Source organism: Oryctolagus cuniculus, chromosome 8, assembly GCF_964237555.1.
Source record: "Oryctolagus cuniculus chromosome 8, mOryCun1.1, whole genome shotgun sequence".
Classification (NCBI taxonomy): Eukaryota; Metazoa; Chordata; class Mammalia; order Lagomorpha; family Leporidae; genus Oryctolagus; species Oryctolagus cuniculus.
In genome coordinates, this window is record NC_091439.1 from 43637252 (window position 1) to 43656738 (window position 19487).

The 19487-nt window shown below is 40.1% G+C and overlaps 1 pseudogene; it reads right to left on the reverse strand.

Annotated features, from left to right (window-relative positions):
- Nucleotides 1-7331: 7331 nt before the first annotated feature.
- Nucleotides 7332-19487, reverse strand: part of LOC138843310 (programmed cell death protein 5 pseudogene) — a 65620-nt pseudogene continuing 53464 nt past the window's right edge.

The window sequence follows — 19487 nt, forward strand, 5'->3', positions numbered from 1 at the left end:
TGACACCCACTGCAGTGAAGGTCGACGGGATTGCCGCCTGGGTTCACGCTTCCCACGTCAAGAAGGCACTGCCGGAGGGAGAAGGCCCCGCGGACGACTCAGCCAGATGGACACTCCAGCGCACTCAAAACCCCCTCAAGATAAGACTTTTAAAAACTGCTTAATGTTTGTAATCATTAGCCTGTCACCTGTATTGCTTATGACTCACCCTAGTCTCACCCTATCCAGCTCGTCCCTCTCAAACGCCCATACTCCGCAAAAGCTCACCTGGGAAGTGATCTCCCCTTCGGGTAGCGTGGCCTGGTCAACCAGCGACACTCGGGTCCCAGGGACGTGGTGGCCTTCTCTCCACCCAGACGTATGCCAGATGGTCCTGGGGCTAGATACCTGGGATCTACCCGATCAGGACAGCATCCCTCTGAATCCAACGGGTCCGGTCAGAGACAATCTTCCCTCGGGATGTAGATACCGAAACCGAAGATGCCGATTACTCCAGTTTGTTAGGGATAGGCTGTCCACCGTACAGGCATTAGTCCTCACACAACAGTATCAAGCCCTGGCCACCAGTGACCATATTGAAACCCCTCATTAACGGGCACACAATTTTAGGATTAAAATTAGTTCAAAGAGAAAATGGGGGAATGAAAGAAGCGGCTGTGAGCCACCATAAAAGTAGCCTTAAAAAAAAATGGGGCTCCTGAGACAAACAGTTCCAGAGACGGCCTTGGGAAATGGGGAGTAAACCGGTTCACAGAGAAAGCAGTTAGCTACTAACCAGAGATACGGGCAACAGAACATCCTGCTATGTAGATAAGCCCCCTCCCCTGTGCTTGTTCAAGCTTAAAAAAAACCCCGCAAGGCATGTAGGGCACGTAGCCACCCCTTTCTGCTCTTCAATGACCCCCTCCCCTTATCCAAGCTTCCGTTTCTCCTCCTCCTCGACGACCTCCTCCCCTTGTAGTTGCCCAATAAACTTACGCCACCCTATGGTATGTTAATTTTGTGGTTTTGCCCCTTAAAAGCTGTGTGAGATAGCTGCTCGGGGCTCCTCTCTCTTTCTCGCTGCTTGCGGCAGCAGAGGGCCCATTTGCGCAAATGAAATAAAATTACCTCCTGTTCTTTTGCATCGTCTGGTCTGGAGTCTGTGTTTCTGGGGTCGTCACAAAAGGACACCGCTTTTGGGGTCCTACAGTACTAAGTTGAAAAAGTAACAAAACTGGACAAACTTGCCTTGTAGCTATTACAGGGAAAGCTTAATAGTTATTTCTCTTTGCTTATGGAGATAGCTGTGTTGGTTTTCATATACAGCTCTTATTGCGCTAGGCTGGGTTTCTCCAGTATCAGGTTGTTTTTGAATTTTTAATCATGAATGGATGTTAACGGATGTCAAATGCTCTTTTTACATGTGTTGAGGTGATTCTTTTTCTTTTATTTTGTCAGTGTGTTCTATCACATTATTTGTTTGCAAATCCTGAACAGTTCCAAAGATTTTTCCCACTTGGTCATGATCCTTTTAGTAAATATACTGTTAACTTCAATTTAATGATATTTTACTAAGGATGTTTGCATCTTTGATCACCAGGAATATCAGACTGTAGTTTCTTTCTTTTTTTTGTTACTTGTAGTTGTTTGCCTGTTTTTCTTTTAAAGGCATTTACATTTTTACCCTTATTTGAAAGGCAGAGAGACATAGGTAGAGACAGAAATACACAGAGAGATCTTCCAGAGGAACCACAAGCTGAAGAAGAGATACTGGGGTCTCCTGCTTGACAGTGGAGAATTCATTAATAACCCTGCCTTTATGATGCTTATAATCCAGTTGGGGTACAATTGCTAAACAAATATTTGATTAAAAGTATTGGACATTTCTATGAAAAAATACAAGATATTTTGAGAGAAAGAATAGAGAGATCTAAATTAGTTTGAAGGGTGAAGTGGAAAGGTCTTTAAGAAATAATTTAGTGTGAGATTTGAAAGTGATGTGAAAAAAGTGACACAAGATGGTGGAGTACGGAGGGAGCTTGCAGCTCGAGTCTAGGAGAAAATAATTTAAAAAAAGTAGAACAAGTGCAGTCTCACAGAAGAGTTAGGGAGAAAACAGCAGAAGAAACTCTATACAAATTGGAGGGACACAGTGGACCTAAGTATAGGGCGAGGATGCACACAACCTAGGACCCCAGACCTCTGCACCAGCATTGGAGAGTGAGGTGAAACCAGACCACAGCGGCACAAGCCACTGGTGAAAAAGCTGCAGGAAGAACCTAAAGAGAATTTAGCTTGGAGCCCCATGGAGGACAGTGATCCCATCAAATCAGAGGAGAAAAAACAAAGGGGGGCACATTTTCTCTCTCCCCAATCACCCTGTAAATGTATCCTGTAACAAGCTGACAGAGAGCAAGCACCATTTTGGACATACATAATAACTGTGCCAGCTCGTGTCCAGGCCCAGCAACCAGCCAAGCAGAGACTCCTGAGTCTGGTGGGGTGAATAGACAGGGGGCTGGGTGCTCATGACTGTGGGTGGCTTGTGTGCCAGGACTGTGGAAACAATGAGGCTGCATGGGAGGACTTAGCGGGTGGTTGGGACATTGAGCAATCACTGTGGAAGGCTCCATAGGATCAGGGCTACCTGGTTACCTGGCAAGTGATGTCACTGGGGAATCTGAGCTTATACTGAAGACTGCACAGATCCTTTGTGTGTTCCTTTTGGCAGAGAGGACAAATAATTACTCAGTGGAGCAAGTGCCCAGGCACTGGTCTCCTTCAATGAGAGGAGCTCAGCTGAGTCTATGCCAACAGACAAGAAGAAATCTCCCCTCTGTTAAAAAAAGGAGATTTACCACACCAAATGTGGGTTTGTCACCTCAGAAATGCCTTCACCCTGGAGCATTGAACAGAGCTCCCTGGCCACACCCACAACATACCTCTAGGTATTCACTGAACACAGACACTCCACTAATCCACTCAGACATAATCCAAATATAAAAGCCACCACAGTGAAAAAAAAAAAGAAACCAATGAGAATCTCCATAATGCAGAATAATGAAATAATGATGAAAAATGATGAAATAATGATGAATAATGATGAAAACTCTAAGCAAATTGTGTATAGAAGGAACATTCCTCATTATAATCAAAGCAATTTATGAAAAACCCACGGCCAGCATCCTATTGAATGGGGAAAAGTTGGAAGCATTTCCACTGAGATCTGGTACCAGACAGGGATGCCCACTCTCACCACTGCTATTCAATATAGTTCTGGAGGTTCTAGCCAGAGCTATTAGGCAAGAAAAAGAAATTAAAGGGATACAAATTGGGAAGGAAGAACTCAAACTATCCCTCTTTGCAGATGACATGATTCTGTATTTAGGGGACCCAAAGAACTCTACTAAGCTACTATTGGAACTCATAGAAGAGTTTGGCAAAGTATCAGGGTATAAAATCAATGCACAAAAATCAACAGCCTTTGTATACACAGACAATGCCATGGCTGAGGAAGAACTTCTAAGATCAATCCCATTCACAATAGCTACAAAAACAATCAAATACCTTGGAATAAACTTAACCAAGGACGTTAAAGATCCCTACAATGAAAATTACAAAACCTTAAAGAAAGAAATAGAAGAGGATACCAAGAAATGGAAAAATCTTCCATGCTCATGGATTGGAAGAATCAATATCATCAAAATGTCCATTCTCCCAAAAGCAAGTTACAGATTCAATGTGATACCAATCAGGATACCAAAGACATTCTTCTCAGATCTAGAAAAAATGATGGTGAAATTCATATGGAGACGCAGGAGACCTCGAATAGCTAAAGCAATCTTGTACAACAAAATCAAAGCTGGAAGCATCACAATACCAGATTTCAGGACATACTACAGGGCAGTTGTAATCAAAACAGCATGGTACTGGTACAGAAACAGATGGATAGACCAATGGAACAGAATAGAAACACCAGAAATCAACCCAAACATCTAGAGCCTACTTATATTTGATCAAGGGTCTAAGACCAATTCTTGGAGCAATGACAGTCTTTTCAATAAACGGTGCTGGGAAAACTGGATTTCCACGTGCAGAAGCATGAAGCAAGGCCCCTACCTTACACTTACACAAAAATCCACTCAATGTGGATTAGAGACCTAAATCTACGACATGACACCATCAAATTATTAGAGAACATTGGAGCAACCCTGCAAGATATAGGCACTGGCAAAGAATTCCTGGAAAAGACCCTGGAGGCCATACATAAAGCAGGTCTCAGCAAATTCAAAAAAAAAATAAAATTGTACCATGCATCTTCTCAGACCACAATGCAATGAAGCTGGAAATCAGCAACTCAGGGATCTCTAGAACATATGCAAACACATGGAGACTGAACAACATGCTCCTAATGAACAGTGGATCATATAATAAATCAAAAGAGAAATAAAAAATTTCCTTAAACAAATGAAGATAAGAAGAAAGCATATCAAAACTTATGGGATACAGCAAAAGCAGTATTAACAGGAAAGTTTATAGCAATTGGTGCCTACCTCAAGAAAATGGAAAAGCACCAAATAAATGTGCTATCAATACATCTCAAAGATCTAGAAAAACAACAGCAAACCAAACCCAAAACTAGTATGAAAAAATAAATAATTATAATTAGAGAAAGAATCAACAAAATTGAAACAAAAAATAGAAAAGATAAGCAAAATGAAGAGCTGTTTTTTTGAAAAAATAAATAAAATTGGCACACCATTGTTTGGCCCAACGAACCAACAAAGGAGACAGAAGATCCAAATCATTAAAGTTAGAGGTGAAAAAGGAAATGTAACTGCAGATACCACATAAATAAAAAAAGAATCATCTGAAATTACTACAAAGGGCTGTATGCTAACAAACTGGGAAACCCAGATGAAATGGATGGATTCTTGGACACAAACAACCTCTTAAATTGAGCAATGAAGATAGAAAACCTAAACAGATCCATTACCAAGACATAATCGAATCAGTAATACAACTCTCCCAACAAAGAAATGCCCAGGACCAGATAGCTTCACTGCTGAATTCTACCAGACATTTAACAAAGAACTAACACCACTTCTTCTCAAGCTACTCAAAAACAATTGAAAGAGAGGGAATCCTCCCATATTCTTTATATGGAGCCAGCATCACCTTAATTCCTAAACCCAGAAAAGTGCAACAGAGAAAGAGAACTACAGACCAATTTCCCTGATGAACATAGACAGAAAAATCCTCCACAAAATTCTGGCCAGTTGAATCCAACAATACGTCAGAAAGATCATTCACCCGAGGCAAGTGGGATTTATCCCTAGTATGCAAGGATCATTTAACATTCGCAAACCAACCAATGTGATACATCACATTAGCAAACTGAAGAAAGCATTTGACAAAATGCAACGTGCTATCATGATGAAACCTCTAAGCAAACTGAGTGTAGAAGGAACGTTCCTTAACATGATCAAGGCAATTTATGACAAACCCACAGACATACCCCTTGTCATATTGAATGGGGAAAAGTTGGAAGCATTTTCACTGAGTTCCGGAACCAGACAAGGATGCCAACTCTAGCCATTGCTGTTAAATATAGTCCTGGAAGTTTTAGCCAGACCCATTAGGCAAGAACACAAAATCAAAGGGATTCAAATTGTGAAATAGGGTGTCAAAAACAAACAAACAAAAAAGAAATAGGATGTCAAACAAAATTCCAGTGAATTGAATCCAAGACATCAGTCACCCAAACACCTGGGATTTATCCCTGGTATGCAGGAATGGTTCAATACATGCAAATCAATCAATTTGATACATCACATTAACAAACTGAAGAACAAAAATGATCTTGTTATCTCAATAGATACAGAGAAAGCAGTTGATAAAATATAATACCCTGTCATGATGAAAACTCTAAGCAAATTGTGTATAGAAGGAACATTCCTCAACACAATCAAGGCAATTTATGACAAGTTCACAGCCAGCATCCTTTTGCTTAGGGAAAACTTGGAAGCATTTCCACTGAGATCTGGAACCCAAAAGGGATGCCCACTCTTATCACTGCTATTTAATAATTCCTGGAAGTTTTACCCAGGGCCATTATGCAAGAAAAAGAAACCAAAGGGACACAAATTGGGAAAGAGGAAGTCAAACTATCCCTATTTGCAGATAACTTGATTCTATATATAGGGGATCCACAAATCCTCCACCAAGAGACTACTGGAACTCATAGAAGCACTTGATAAAGCAACAGGATATAAAATCAGTACACAAAAATCAACAGTGTTTTTATATGCAGACAATGTCACAGCTCAGAAAGAACTTCTAAGATCAATCCCATTCACAATAGCTACAAAAAGTGAAATACCTTGGAAAAAATTTAACCAAGATTGTCAAAGATCTCTAAAATGAAAATTATAAAATATTAAAGAAATAGAAAACACACAAAAAAAGAAAAAAATCTTTCATGTTCATGGATTGGAAGAATCTATATCATCAAAATGTACATTCTTCGAAAAGTAATTTACAGATTCAATGTGATACCAATCAAAATACCAAACACATTCTTCTCAGATCTAGAAAAAATGCTGAAATTCATATGGAAACACCCAACTTATATTAGACCAAGGAGCTAAAACCAATCCCTGGAGCAAGGACATTGTGTTAAAAAATGGTACTGGGAAAGCTGGATTTCCACATGCTGAAGTATGAAGCAGGACCCCTGTCTTACACCTTACACAAAAATCTGCTCAAAATGAATTAAAGACCTAATGAACAACCTGATAACATCAAATTTTTAGAGAACATTGGGGAAACTCTGCAAGACAATGGCACAGGCAGAGTTCTTGGAAAAAACCCCTGAGGCAAAGGAAATCAAAGCCCAAATTCACAAATGATATTACATCAAATTGAGAAACTTTTGTACTGCAAAAGAAACAGCCAGGAAAGTGAAGAGGGATCCAACAGCATGGGAAAAATTATTTGCAAACTATGCAACTCAGAAAGGATTAATAGCCAGAATATAGAGAGATCAAGAAACTCCACAATAAAACAACCCAATGAAGAAATGGGCAAAGGACTTAAGCACATTTTTCAAAAGAGGAAATCCAAAAGGCCAACAGACACATGAAAAAAAAAAAAAACGCTCAGGATCGCTAGCCATCAGAGAAAAGTGAATCAAAACCACAATATTTCACCTCAACCCAGTTAGAATGGCTTTTTTTGCTTTATTTTGCATAACAAGTTTATTTTTTAAAAAGGCATATAGAAAGTAAGCAAGGTAAACATGTTATCAGATATGTTGCATTAAGTTCTAGTTTCTGAACAGTTTTTAGTTAATAATCATCATCTTCATCAGAGTCCGTTACTTTTCTGTTGAATTTAACTGTCGTTTTCTTTTCTGTTTGTTGGCTTACTTTTTCAAGGATTTCTATTAAACCTTGTTCTGATACCTTCCCACTCAGTTGTCCATATCTTGCCATCTGTATAAGGGAATTTTCTACTGCTTGATCCATTCTGACTGATCCAGAACTTGGGCTAAGATACTGTTTTTCATTTCTGCTTCCCTGTGCATTGCTTCCTGTTGCACTGCATCATGGGGATCCCCGTGTTTCACTTGCAGCTCCACCCGCCTCTGCTTCCTCACACCTCCAGCTCCTAGTCCTACATGGTGTGTCACTATGAGGCACGAGGACCCTCGGCTAGTCTCCTGCTTACCCTGAGGCAGCTCCTGCCTAGAATGTCTTTCATAAAGAAATCAACAGAGAACAAATGCTGGCGAGGCTGTGGTTAAAAAGGTACCCTAATCCACTGTTGGTGGAAATGTAAACTGTTAAAAACACTATGGAAATCAGTTTTGAGATACCTCAGAAATGGGAATATAGACCTAATATATGACCAGCCATCCCACTCCTGGGAATTTACTCAAGGGAAAAGAAATCAGCAAATAAAAGTGTTATTTGCACCCTCGTGTTTATTACAGCTCAATTCATAATAGCTAAGACATGCAATCAACCTAAATGCCTATCAGCTGAAGACTGGATAAAGAAATTATGGGATATGTACTCTGTGTAATACTAAACAGTGGTAAAAAATGAAATGTAGTCAATTGCAACAAAATGGATGAATCTGGAAAACATCATACTTAGAGAATAAGCCTGTCTGAAAGAGACAAATACCATATGTTCTCTTTTATTTGTGGTAACCAATAGAGCATCTAAAAGGAAAGCTGTAGAAGTGAAATTGACACTTTTAGAAGGAATGACTTGAACAGCACTTGAGCAACAATGACTTGAACAACACAATTTTTTTTTTCTTAATGAAGAATGAGACTGGGAATGGGAGAGGGAGGAGGAGGTGGGGTGAGAATGTGGGTGGGAGGGCGGGTATGCTGGGAAGAATCACTATATTCCTAAAGTTGTACTTATGAAATTTGTACTATCTAAATAAAAGTTTCTTTAGGAAAAAAAGTCAGCTAAAAGAACAAATGGAGTTCAGTGATTTAATCAGAAGGAGCAGCATGTGTGTGGAAGCTCCTGAGATAGAGAGAAGCTTGGAGTGTTGGAAGAAGTGGTAGGGAGGCCATGTCTGAGGTCTCCACTTGGTGAAGTGGGATAAAGGAAATGGATGGAATTCAAAATTATGGTTTTTTTTTGTTTTGTTTGTTTTATAGAGATGAACCATTTGACAACTCAACTTCTTTGATAAATTGTATTCTTTTATTTAAACTTTGCCTTATTTTAGTAAGATATGATAGCTTATTTGTTAATACACCAAAGACTTCATAGAAGTTTTTTATGGTTACATGAAGCAGAGAAAATGTTGCTTTATTGACTTTGGATCATGTAGTCCATGCCTTGGTTTAACCTGTGTTCTGAATTTTCTTCTACTTGATTTCTTGTACCTCATTTTGCCTTCAACCCAAATTCTGCTTAACTGTGGTGAAAGTCCAGATCTTTATCAAAACCACGGTATGGAAAATAAAGTCGTAAAGCCACAGAAATTTAGGTGAAAGAAAAAAGAAATTACTGTTTGATTTGTACGGCAGCTTGCTCAAAATTCTTAAGAAATATCTGTTTCAATTCAGTCTGATAGTAGGTAGCTGGAGCAGGGCAAAATGATGAATTTTTTTTTGCTTATTATTATAACTTTATTTTCTTGAGGTCTTCCATCCCGTGGAATATTATTTGCTAAATGTGGACAAAAGAGAGCTGCCCCTCAAGAGAACACTGTCCTGAGAGCCAGGGTGCAGGTGCCCATTTGTCTATCTGAGAGCAGAATCTCCAGTGATTGCACTGTTGGAGGGGAATGGTTTCCTGGCAGACAGGCACCAGTAAATAGACTTATCTGCTTAATTTTATAAGATTCAGACACAATGACAATGGCTGCACAAAAACCTACAACCAAGCTGATAGGTCTTTCTCTAATCAGTAATCTCAAGTGGCTCTAGAAGGACTCAGAATTTCTATTACATTATGTACATATTCATTCTTCTGCTCTCTATATATTTCATGCTGCTCCTTATTTCCTCAAGTCTTTATTATTTTCCATCTCTTTTTTTTCACATTATAGACCTGGCTATTTATTTTGCTGAGAAATAATAGCAATTGAGAAAATTGGATTTTTCACCAACAACCTACCAATCCCTAGACCCATGTATTCTTCTTTTTTTTTTTTTTTTTTTTGGACAGGCAGAGTGGACAGTGAGAGAGAGAGACCGAGAGAAAGGTCTTCCTTTGCCGTTGGTTCACCCTCCAATGGCTGCCGCGTCTGGCGCGCTGCGGCCAGCGCACCACGCTGATCCGATGGCAGGATCCAGGTGCTTCTCCTGGTCTCCCATGGGGTGCAGGGCCCAAGTACTTGAGCCATCCTCCACTGTACTCCCTGGCCACAGCAGAGAGCTGGACTGGAAGAGGGGCAACTGGGACAGAATCCAGCGGCCCGACCGGGACTAGAACCTGGTGTGCCGGTGCCGCAAGGCAGAGGATTAGCCTAGTGAGCCGCAGTGACGGCTGACCCATGTATTCTTTTATTAATTAAAGATTTATTTAGTTATTTGGAAGACAGAGTTACATAGACAGGTAGATACAAAGAGAAGGAGAGACTGAGAGCAAAGTGTGTGTATGTGAAGGGTGATCTTCCATCTGCCAATTCACTCCCCAAATACCTCCCCAGCCAGAGTTAGACTAGGCCAAAACCAGGAGCTGGGAACTCCATCCAGGTTTCTCATGTTGGACCATTACCTGTTGCCTCCAATGTACTTTACCAAGAAGCTGAATTGGAAGTGCAGAATAGACAAGACTAAAATCAGGCATTCTGATAAATGATATTGGTGTCCTACATGGCAGCTTAACCTGTATGTCACAGCACTCATCCCCAGATCATGTATTCTACATTGCAGTTACAATGAGTGACCTATCAGTGCCTCTGTCTTACATCTACCTTCTACTTATGTGCAGGATTCCATCCCTTCTTGCCTATACAAGGGCATTTTTCTTAGAGCTGTCTCCTTGTCTATTACCTCTATTCTTTTTTTTAAAAGAGTTTATTTTATTTATTTGAAAGGCAGAGTTACAGAGAGAGGTAGAGACAGAGAGAGAGGTCTTCCATCTGCTGGTTCACTTCCAAGATGGCCACAGCGGCTGGAGCTGCACCGATCTGAAGCCAGGAGCCAGGAGCTTCCTCCAGGTCTCCTACATGGGTGCAGGGGCCCAAGGACTTGGGCCATCTTCTACTGCTATTTCAGGCCATAGCAGAGAGCTGGATGGGAAGAGGAGCAGCCAGGACTCCAACCGGCACCCATATGGAATGCCAGTGCTTCAGGCCAGGGCATTAACCCGCTGCACCACAGTGCTGGCCTCTATTACATCTATTCTTTAAGGGCCGTTCCCATCTTGAGGCAATCAGGTTATAATTTTCCTCACGCTAAAAACATTCCTTACTTGATATTAAATATCTCATTTATCACCTATAGTATATGCAGTTCAGTGTAGCAGTGAGGCAGTCCTTGCTCTTGCATCTCCAATATGTACCAATTAAAGTTATCACAGTTTAGTTAAATAACACAACCTTCCCATGGCACAACTTAACTCTCAGAAATCACAATCTATTAACTGAGTGGTTGCGAACTTGACTACTAGCCCTTCAGTTCACAAATCATTACATAAATAAAAGATACACATCATGATCAGTGACTGATCATGTCTCTTTTTTCATTGTCTGCTAGTGATTGGTTACTGATCATCTAATATTCACTTCACTCACAAACAGCAAAGTGCATACTTGTGTTGCCTTCTTGCCTTGTAGTGATAAACTCATGTGGCATTTTACAAAAATGGGTAATTCAAGATGGACATTTGTTAATGCGAATGAAATTGCATCAGAGAAACAAAAAGTCATCATGCCATAAGTTCAATTCACATTGAATAGAAATAGAGTTAGAGATGAAATGGTTGACCATGGAAATGTTGACATATCTGTTGTTTGTGAAACTTGAGATATGTAGATAGAGCAGCTCAGTCAAGGTAAAGTTATAGTGGAGAATGGCATTTGAATGAAGATGTTCTAAAGGAAGTGATGGTGGCAACAACTTCACATTGAAAGAATTCTTGTAAATATTTCATGCTATTGAGAGCACAAAAGATAAAATAATGGAGAACAATAGAAAGGAGGAGTGTGACAATTAGCTAAGACATAGCAAAGATAGTAGATTATACAACAAGTTAGCAAGCACTATTCAGTCCATTCTTGCTACAAGTTTTACAAAGAAATACAATACTGTTATTTATTTATTTATTTATTTATTTTTAATTTTTTTTTTGCCAGGCAGAGTTTGACAGTGAGAGAGAGAGACAGAGAGAAAGGTCTTCCTTGTATTGGTTCACTCCCCTAACGGCCACTACGGCTGGTGCTGTGCTGATCCAAAGCCAGGAGCTGGGTACTTCCTCCCGGTCTCCCATGCGGGTGCAAGGACCCAAGCACTAGGGCCATCCTCTTCTGCCTTCCCGGGCCACAGCAGAGAGCTGGACTGGAAGAGGAGCAACCAGGACTAGTACCCGGCATCCCAACTAGAACCCAGGATGCCGGCGCCGTAGGCAGAGGATTAGCCAAGTGATCCACGGCGTCTGCCAGAAATAAAATACTTTAATTATCAGTGTGTCTAATGCTTTAAAATACAGCTTACTAAGTAAATATTAGTTTTATTGTCTTTATTTCACTGTGTATCTAACTTAATGAAAGAATTTTTAAGGTTTTTTCAAGTTAAAATGCCTTCCTTTTAGCAACAGTATTGGAGATGCTTGGTAAACAATACAGAAAATGTAGATATATACATCAAAACAGATAAGGCTTTACAGAAGTTTTCCACTGAATAGAATGATAGTGCAGATATTTCAATATTTTTTTACTTTGTGCTGTTTACTAGATTCAGCTTCAGTAATGAAATGCACCAAGGGGTCATTTTTAAAAATGAGCTGCTAAACTATTATATTCTCAATAGTAAATAAATTTTTAAAAGTTTTTGGAATAAACAAATCACTGGCTGAATGGTTTTTTTCTGAGAAGGAATCATGTTAAAATTGACAAGACTACTTCATCATTCTTAGAAAGTGGTGCAGGGCCGGTGCTGTGATGCAGCGGGTTAACACCCTGGCCTGAAGTGCCCATATGGGCACTGGTTGGAGACCTAGCTATTCCACTTCCAATCCATCTCTCTGCTATGGCTTGGGAAAGCAGTAGAAGATGGCCCAAATCCTTGGGCCCCTGCACCCTCATGGGAGACCTGGACGAAACTCCTGGCTCCTGGCTTTGGATCAGTGCAGCCCTGGCTGTTGCAGCCAATTGGAGAGTGAACCATTGGATGGAAGACTTCTCTCTCTCTGCCTCTCCTCTCTCTGGTGTAATTCTGCCTTTCAAATAAATAAATAAATCTTTAAAAAAAAAAAGAAATCACCATGCTAAAAAAAAAAAGAAAAAAAGAAAGCAATGCAGTGAGATGTTGAAGGGGGAAAATTAGTGTAACCAGATGTCATTTATGACATTAAAATCTAGAAAAAATCAACAAGGTTTGTGAAGTATGATTCAGTCTTTATCATATTTCATAATGAGTGTGGGAATGGTCAGAAAAATCCTTAGTATCTCACAGAGTGATAGCAAAACTGAAAGAATAGGGAAACTATAAAGGTTCCAGGCTTCTGGGCTTTTTGTAATAATAAATAGCTGTCACTCATATGTGACCTCAAACAAATTTTTTAAGTAAATATATAAACATGGCTGGCACTGTGGCTCAATAGGCTAATCCTCTGCCTGTGGCACTGGCACAACAGGTTCTAGTCCCAGTTGGGGCGCCGGATTCTGTTCTGTTCACTCCTCTTCCTGTCCAGCTCTGCTGTGGCCCGGGAGTGCAGTAGAGGATGGTCCAGGACCTTGGGCCCTGCACTCGCATGGGAGACTAAGAGAAGCACCTGTCTCCTGGCTTCGGATCAGCACAATGGGCTGGCTGCAGCGCGCCAGCTGCAGCGGCCATTAGGGGGTGAACCAATGCAAGGAAGACCTTTCTCTCTGTCTCTCTCTCACTGTCCACTCTGCCTGTCAAATATATATATATATATATATATAAACATATAATCTTTTTTTTTAAATTTATTTGACAGGTAGAGTTACAGACAGTGAGAGAGAAGGACAGAGAGAAAGGTCTTCCTTCATTTGGTTCACCTCCCCAAATGACCGCTATGGCCGGAGCTACGCTGATCCAAAGCCAGGAGCCAGGTGCCTCTTCCTGGTCTCCCAAGCGGATGTAGGGGCCCAAGCACTTGGGCCATCCTCCACTACTTTCCTGGGCCACAGCAGAGAGCTGGACTGAAAGAGGAGCAATTGGGACTAGAACCCAGTGCCCATATGGGATGCTAGTGTGGCAGATGGAGGATTAGCCAAATGCGCCACAGCGCCGGCCCTAACATATAATCTTACACCATAGAGTGCAAAACAGATGAGCTCCTTTCAGTTACCAAGGAGTTAAAGGGTAGCTGCACTTAATTGAAATTGATCTGAGCCCTCCCCAAACAGTGATTTGAATACAGAGGTTAGATACCCTCAGATCCAAGTCTTCTAAGACCGCTTTCCCTTGGCTTAACTCACTGCATTGAGGGAGTGGTATAGTCGGTTCTACACAGTTCTAATCACTGGCCTCGTGAAGTGTTTTGGTTCTCTAATAGGTAATACTTTGGTGACCTGTACTGTCTCAAGGGTTTTCATTTGGGGAAATTTCAGGTCTGTGCAGGAGAATTCCAGGTCTGGGGCAGAAAGTAACTACAACTTGCATGTAATCCCCAGGTTGGCTGATGCCCACTTGGCCATCATACCAGCACAGAATGTTATATTGATGCTTCAGGGCTGGACTTCTGGTTTCTCACTTGCCCGTGTCCTAAGGCACACACTGCTTTGTTTCTCATCTCAGCTTGTTTTGCAGACAACCAGAGCATGAATTAGAGAAGCAATGTATAAGCAGCAATGCCTGGCCCTACAAAAGAGGCTTGGGCTCTAAGTCTCCATCTCCCTCTTTCCTTATACTCCTTTAAACACCCAAAACACCCTTATTCAGGAGGACAATAGTTCTTGAGATGGAGGAATTAGGAAAACATCATGCTGAGTGAATTAAGCCAGTCCCAAAGGGACAAATACCATATGTTCTCCCTGATAGGTGACAACTAACTGGGCACCAAAAAGGAAACCTATTAAAGTGAAATGAACACTATGAGAAATGGTGACTTGATCAGCCCTCACCCTGACTGTTGATGAGCAACTTAATATGTTATCCCTCTTAGTATGTTTTTTGTTTGTTCTACTTAATACTTTTGGTGGAATACTGTAATCAATACACAATTCTTCTTAAGTGCTGAAACTTAACTGAAAAGTAATCACTGTTAAATATAAGAGTGGGAATAAGAGAGGGAAGAGATGTGCAATTCGGGACATGCTCAAGCTGACTTACCTCAAACGGTAGAGTTAGAAACATACCAGGGGATTCCAATTCAATCCCATCAAGGTGGCATGTACCAATGCCATCTCACTAGTCCCAGTGATCAATTTCTGTTCACAATTGATCATAATGATAGGGCTAAGAACCAAAGGGATCACATAAACAAGAATAGTGTCTGCAAATACTAGCTGATAGAATCAAAAAGGGAGAGAACGATCCCACATGGGAAGTGAGATACACAGCAGACCCATAGAATGGCAGATGTCCTAAACAGCACTCTGGCCTCAGAATCAGCCCTTAAGGCATGTGGATCCGGCTGAAAAGCCCATGAGAGTATTTCAGGAATGGAAAGCCAAGACACTCTCGGGGAAAAAAAAAAAACCTAAATGAAAGATCTCTGCGAGTGAGATCCCAGTGGAAAGAACGGGTCATCAAAGAAGGAGGTACCTTTCTCTGAAAGGAGGAAAGAACTTCCACTTTGACCATGGCCTTGTCTAAATATCAGAGTCGGTGAACTCAGGGGACTTCCATAGCCTTAGCAGCTCATGACAAGAGCCTAGGGTGATTACTGATGCCATAAACAAGAGTGTCAATTTGTTAAGTCAACAACAGGAGTCACTGTGCACTTACTCCTCATGTAGGATCTCTGTCCTTAGTGTGCTGTACATTGAGATTTAATGCTATAACTAGTACTCAAACAGTATTTTTCACTTTATGTTTCTGTGTGGGAGCAAACTGTTGAAATCTTTACTTAATGTATGCTAAACTGATCTTCTGTATATAAAGAGAATTGAAAATGAATCTTGATGTGAATGGAAGGGGAGAGGGAGTGGGAAAGGGGAGGGTTGCGGGTGGGAGGGACGTTATGGGGGGGAAGCCATTGTAATCCATAAGCTGTACTTTGGAAATTTATATTCATTAAATAAAAGTTAAAAAAAATAGATCTTGTAAAAAATAAAAATAGAAATAGGAGAAAGAGGAGGAAGAAGAATGGGAGTGGGAGTGGGGGGTAGGGTGGTAAGAATCACTATGTCCTTAAATTTGTATATATGAAATGCATGATGTTTGTATACCTTAAATAAAAAGTCTCTGGGTAAAAAACAAAAGGCACTTTGCAATTTAGCCCAAACATAGATATACTGATTCCATTTGGATGTATAAAACTTGTGATGTATGTTTTTTTTCTTTTTGTAGGTATTAAAAGCAAGAATCAAGGTAAATTGAACTTGGAATATGACCTTCAAATTTACCATATCATTCAGAAAAATAAGTTGTTCTTCATATAATGAAATTACTACTTGGTGCTCAAATTTCCAGTTATTTAATAAATGTTTGATTTTTAAATTTGCTTCCTTTAAATACATTTTTAAGTTTAAAAAGATTTATTTATGATTACAGAGAGCCAGAGGGAGGGAGAGAAAGGGAGAAAGAGGGAGAGCCAGAGCCAGAGAGCGAGAGACTGAACAATTGAGAGATAGATTGAGATCTTTTTTTTTAAGGGAAAGAGTTTATGGGGGGAAAACTGACAGAACAGAGGGAAGGGGCAAAGAAGGGTTAGAAGAGAGAGGAGAGTGTGAGAGCGAGATCCAGAGAGAAAGATCAAGAGACAGAGAGATCAGGAGACAGAAAGAAAGAGCGAGATTGAGATCTTTAATCTCCTGGTTCACTCTCTAAATGGCTGCAATAGCCGGGCCTGGTCTAGGCCAGACCAGGATCTGGAATTCCATCCAGTTTTTCCATGTGGTGGCAGGGGCCCAAGTATATGGGCCATTTGCTGCTGCTTTCCCAGGCATATTAGTATGGGACTGCAACAAAATGGAACAGCAGGGACTCAAACTGGGACTCCAGTATGGTAGTCTAGCATGGCTAGCAGCAACTTAACTTACTATGCCACAGCTTTGGCCCTTACTTTTATTTTTGACAAACAAAAATGTGTGTATTTATGGGTACAATATTACATTTGAATACATGTCTACCATGTATAATAAACAGCTCAAGGAAATTGGTATATCCGTACCCTTAAACATTGATCATTTCCTTATGTTGGGGACCTTCAAAATTCTGTCTACTCTTTATTTTGAGATATAAAATTAATTCTTATCAACTGTACTTACCGTACAGTGAAGTTGTTTTCCTATCTAACATTTAACGATTGTCTCTCCATCTCTCCCTGACATGTATCTGGTAGCCATTTTATTCTTCCATGAGATCCATGTTTTAGCTTCTGCATGTACTTAAGAATATTTGATATTTTTCTTTATGTGCTTGCTTGACCTATTTCAGTTTGCAATGTCCTCCAGTTCCATTTATACTGCCATAAATAACAGGATTTCATTTTTTGCATGTGTAGATAATATTGTATTGTGTATGTTGATAGTACTTTAAAAATCCATTTATCCATTCATGGACATCTCAATTGATTTCACATCCTGGCTACTCTGAATGGTGCTGCAAAATAAATGGCATATAGGTGTCTCTGATATAATGATTTCATTTTTTTTCAAATATGTACTCAGTAGTGTAATTACTTAATCAGTTGGTAGTGTTATTTCTCATTTACTGAGGAAACTACATACCATTTTCTGTAATGGTTGTCCAAATGTATATTCCCACCAATATTGTTTGAGAGTTCCCTTTCTCCACATTCTTAGCAGTATTTGCTATTTTTTTGGAGGGTAATATTCATTCTTGTTTAACTTTATTTTTAAAGGAATTTATTAAAACATTAGATTCTCAGGGTCACAGCAAGTGAATGCTAATTAGTGCAACACAATTATCACAATTCTCATGTTAATGTGATATTAATACAAAGAGCACATTCAATGTAGTTCGTAGGTTCAATTCTGGCACTATAATGCTTTTTTCCTTCTTCTCTCCTACTCTCCCTTTTTATGTCTCTCTCACTCTCTTTTAGTTTTTGAGATAATATATTTTTAATTTACATTCTAGTGAAAGGACAAAGGCTTTTTCGTAATATTTATTCTAATTGAGGAGAGATTATATCTCATTGTGATTTTGGCTTAACATTTCCCTGATGATCAGTGATGTTGAGCATTTTTTTATATGCTTCTTAACCATTTCTACATGTTCTTTTGTGATATGTCTATCCAGGTCATTTGCCCAATTATTTTTTAAAGGCAGTTTGGCTGTTGGTGTGCAGGAGCTGTAGGCCAGGTGGCTGTGATGCATGTTTACGTGTAGGGTGGGGATGCTACATGACTAGATATTAGACTGGATTTGAGTATCCACAGATGCATAGTCTTCATGGTTGTGCCATAGGGCCATCATTTGGCTGGCTGTCATGCCAGGCCAGGCTTTGTGATGGTGCTGTGGGCAAAGATTTTTTTGAATGCAAAGATTTTTAAAGGTCATATAACAATTATGCTTCTCCCATGATTATTAGAAACATGCATAGTTTTGCATTATTTCAGCATGTACAATAATTTTTATGGTTCTGTGATACTATGTAAAGTAAAAGCCACCTGTGTTCTCCCTTTGACCTGTGCAGCTGGAGCCCCTATAGTTTAGAGGATCCTTGCTTGATCTTTCTCAAGCCATGCTGTACTTTTGAGCCTCCTCTCCTAGTCAGTGCTCCAAGTTCTTAGGACCTTAGAATTCCCTGTTCATAGTGGCCCTGATCTAGCTCTGTGAGCTTCTTCTTTAGCCAATCCTCTTGCCACCTGAGTGTCTATACCTTTATCCTCAGGAATGCTGAAAAGCTAACTGTATGCAGGAGGGAAATGAGTGGATCTTGGGAGGTGCCTGGGGTGTCTGCATGTACATGTGTGGTGTGGGGAGAACAGAGGAGTAGAAAGAAGACAGAGATTGACCATAAGCCTGGGACCTCCCTTTGAATTCTTGCCTTCATTCTAGCAAAGATTTCATAGTAAAATTCTTCAGATTCGGACTCCAAGTTCTCTTCTCTACCTTCAATACTCTCATACCTGTAAAGCTTTAATCCTCCCCATTGAAATTGTTTTTTAAAAACCCAATGCCCTCCCTATTGTCACAAGGTCTGTTCTCAGTCTTTAACTCTCTTTGTGTCCAAACAAAAGTTGCTGTTGATTTTCATTCCTGCTCTTTGCGATGCTTTCTTCACTTGCCTTCAGAGGCCTCTACCTCACTCCCTTCCCCCTTTGATATCTTCTTCCCCAATTTCCTCTTTGCTCCTCCTCAGGCTTCCTTGTGCTTCCTTTTGATGGCTCTTTTGGTCCACAGTGGTGTTCCCCAAAGCTCAGTAATAGGGATGGCTTTCTCTCTTATTCTTAATTCCTTACTGGTTGGATTGAATCTCACAGCTTTCAGAATTATCTGTATATTGACAAATCTACAATTCATAGGTCTATCCAGAGTCTCTCATTAGACATTTTGGATAAAAACAACATTGTTCCACTAAAAAATTTGGTTCTATCTTCAAAATATATTCAAAATATGACTTTCAAAAAATCACTATCACTGTTGCACCATAGTGAAACCAACAATCCTTCATGTTCGTAGTAGCAATGGAACTGCAGGA